Genomic DNA, 3,915 nt, shown 5'->3' on the forward strand with positions numbered 1-3,915 from the left:
TGGATCAGTAATTACTCTGGTGCCAACAAAAATTAAAATCCAAAATGTCCTATCACTTTTATTGAACACAATGGGAAGATTTCACCTTCATTCAGTGCTTCTATGATATGACCCTTCAGCTGTTCCTTCTGCTGTGGCTTCTTTAAAAGCATCTTCTTTGAATGACAAATGTCCCAAACTTCAGGAACTCTGCAGAAATGATCCATGTCGGTTTGAAACTGCTCAGAGAAGTCATGATGGAGGCACCAATCAAAGCAGAGAAACACCTATCAGGAGAAGCTGTGATCTTGATGGGAGTTCCTCATGAAGCCAGCTCTTCCAGTTCTTTCATAAGTCTTTCCTCAAGCCCAGGGAAGAGAGTGTTGCCCCCAGACAGCATAATTTCTGCATAGATTCTTCTGGATGTCCATGTCACACTTCATAGTGCTGTTGACCACCATTTTTGAGAGACCCAGGCTGTGGGGGCCTAGCTGCTGAGGTGTGAAAAGAATCTCGGGCACCTGGTATCGCGGTTCCCCTACATAGATGACACTCCCATCTGGCAGTAGGTATTTTTCAGGACTTCCTTTGGGCTCTTATGTGGTTCTTTCTCTGGATCCAAGGCCACATAGCACAGCTTCTCTTTGATGTCATCCCCTAAGTCCTTGTTGAGTATGTAAGGGAAAACACCCCCACTAGTGAGAAGCAGCTGGGCAAGGTGCTCTGTGAAATCCTTCCCTGCCACATCGAGCATGGTGATAGCATGAGACAGGGAGTAATCTTCAAAGATGGGAACCGTGCAAGTGACTCCTTCCCCACTGTCCACCTCAAGGCCCATGACAGAGGCAGAGGCATAGAGTGCTGCCGCCGCGTGGTTGGACAGGTAGAAGGCAGGCACCTTGAAGGTCTCAAACATTACTTCTGCCATCTTCTCTCCAGTCTTCATTGGGTTCAAGGAGGTCTTGGTCATGAGTACAGGCTGTTGAGAGGATTTTACTCCCGGTTCCCACTCGAAAAGGTATTCCCAGAGTTTCTCCATGTCATCCCACCCTGTTACCAGCCCATGCTCAATGGGATAGTGTAACTGGAAGGCCTCATACTTGTACTGGGCATTTCCCCCACAGTGTAGCTTTTCTGATAGGGTTCTGATAATGGCATGTTAAACTGAGGATGCCCCACGACAGAACTGATGACATGATGGGGTACTGTCTCTCCAGAAAGGCCTGCTTTGCAGGATCCTGATCCATTGTCAAAAACTACAGCTGAAATGTCTAATATTTATGGGTTAAACATACCTGAAGAATGTTCTACTGAACTTCACCAAAATCCAGCACGTTTGACCACGGGGTGAAATAGTAGGCTCCTCTGGAAGTTCTAAGGCCACAGGATACCCAAGTTATCAGGTTATCACTCAGTTGAAGCTAGCAGGTTGTCCCCAATACCCCAAAGCACCCCATCTTCAACCCATGAATTTTTTTCTCCTTATGGCAGCCCAGGGCCTGGTGAGGCTATTTCACTGATGATTACCTGCTATGTAACAATGTCGTCATGGTAACAATTGTCCTCAGAGAGCTTTAGAAGGATTTTAAGGGGTGGAGTCTCTCAGATACTAATAGTCTTAGGGTGAAACAGAGGAAGATAAACTGTATCTATGGATAGCTTTGATAACTCTCTGAACCTGAAGCAAAGTTCTAGCCTTAGAACTGAGTAAGTAAGCCCAGTTGTGGAATTGACCGCCCCCCACCCCTCTCCTCCTGCCACCTCCTTCCAAAAGACAAAATTGGCTTCTATGATCAGCTTAGCTGCTTTTTGTAGAATAACAAAAATATCCTTCTCTTAATATTAAGGGGAGGAATTAAGCATGAGACACAGGTTCAAATTGCAGTGAGGATGGCCATAATCCAGTTACAGAGGTACTTATATTTGTTTTCTTGTTTTTAACAGCTTTATTGAGATAAATTTCACATACAATACACTCACCCATTTATAGTGTATATTTACATGACTTTCAGTATATTCCCTGATATGGGCAAACATCACAAGTCAAGTTTTGAACATTTTTTTTCACCTCAAAGACAACCTTGCTCTCTTTAGCTGTAACTCTTTTCAGATCGCCCTCCTGTGTATTTTTGTCTCTATAGATTTATCTTGTCTGCCTTTTTAATATAAATGGAGTCATAATATGTGGCCTTTATAACTGGCTTTTTCATTTAGCATACTGGTTTTAAGATTTTTCAGTGTTTGGATAAAACACGTTTTATTTGCCTATTATACAACTTACCATTGTTCACAGTATTTATTTATAATCTTTATTTCTGTAAGATTGGTAGTAATATCCTCTCTACTTTTCTTGGAACTTTTTTCAAGAACCAGCTTTTGGTTTCATTGATTTCTTTATTATTTTTCTCTTCTCCATTTCAATAATTTCTGCACTATTCATTTTCATTTCGTGATCATGGTATCTCCCCTGCCAGGTAAGTATACTATTCTTTTTCATTTCATTCCTTCTGCTGGCTTTAGTTTTATTTTCTTTTTCCAGTATGATAAGTTGAAAGGATAGGATATAGATGATATCTTTCTTCCTTTTTAATGTTTTTTATTGATTTCAGATAGAGGAAAAGAGAGGGAGAAATAGAAACATTAATGATGAGAGAGAATCATCTACCATCCACCTTCTGCATGCCCCCTACTGGGGATAGAGCCCAAAACCCAGGCATGTGCCCTGACTGGGAATCAAACTGTGACCTCCTGGTTCATGAGTTGATGCTCAACCACTGAGCATCAATGGCTGGATTCTTTCTTCTCAAATGTAGATTGAGATGGTTTATCTATTTTGTCAACTTGGGAAAGCATTTTGGTCAGTTGTTTGATCAAACACTAGTCTAGCTATTACCTTGGAATGATTTTGTAGATGCTATTAACATTTAAAAAGTTAACTTAAATAAAGGAGATTAACATCCATAATGTGGGTGAGCCTCATCCAACCAATTGAAGGCCTTTAGAGCAAAAGCTGAAGTTTCTTGGAGAAGGAATTCTGTCTCAAAACTGTAACAGAATTCAAAGTTGTAAGATTGTGATGGTTTAATTTATATGGCAACTTGACTAAGAGATGCCCAGCCATCTTGCAGAACATTGTTTCTTAATGGGTAAATGATTATGTATCTAGTATAGATTAGCATTTGAATTGGTACATTGAGTAAAGATCAGCTTTATCAATGCAAGTGGGCATTATTCAAAATGTTGAAGCCCTTAATAGAAAAAAAAAATCAGGGGAAGGACAAATTTGCTCTCTGAAATATGGGTACTTTCACCCCCGGGACTTGTTATTATTAGATTGTTTGTTTCATGACTGACTTTTAATAGAACTTATTTATATTCTTCAGTGTTAATCATCTATGTTGTACTTCAGGGTGTAGCCTTGTATATGTAGTCACCCTGGAATGATGACACTGGTATTGACATGGCTCTCGGTCTATTTCCCTAACCACATCCAGCTATTAGGCTCCACTAATAGTGAGAAGATTGCTCTATTGATTTCAAAAATGTCTTTACACAAAATGCCACACATTGTAAACCAATCAAATTCAGATCCCTTTGAAGTGATAGTTTCTAAGGTCAGTGTTTGAAATCTGTTATGACTGATGCATGTCTCCTCCAGCTTCTTCTTTCTAGGTTTCTCTAGCACACTATCAAGCCTACAGTTTAGCCTATGTCTTTATGAACTTACTAATAATTTCTAAATTATTGTTCACCACAACCTCCAGATTGTTTTTCCGGAGTGTCTATAGGCACCCAGCCAGCGTGATTCAGTGGTTGGACAACAACCTATGAACCAGGAGGTCATGGTTTGATTCCTGGTGAGGGCATATGACAGGGTTGCAGGCTCTATCCCCAGTAGGAGGAGTACAGGAAGCAGCCAATCAATGATTCTCTCTC

The 3,915-nt window shown here is 40.7% G+C and overlaps 1 pseudogene; it reads right to left on the reverse strand.

The window, feature by feature from the left end:
• Positions 1-142: 142 nt before the first annotated feature.
• Positions 143-1,272, reverse strand: LOC102754436 (annotated as a pseudogene).
• Between the last annotated feature and the right edge of the window lie 2,643 nt (positions 1,273-3,915).

The sequence above is a fragment of the Myotis davidii genome, unplaced genomic scaffold (genome assembly GCF_000327345.1).
Source record: "Myotis davidii unplaced genomic scaffold, ASM32734v1 scaffold860, whole genome shotgun sequence".
Lineage (NCBI taxonomy): Eukaryota > Metazoa > Chordata > Mammalia > Chiroptera > Vespertilionidae > Myotis > Myotis davidii.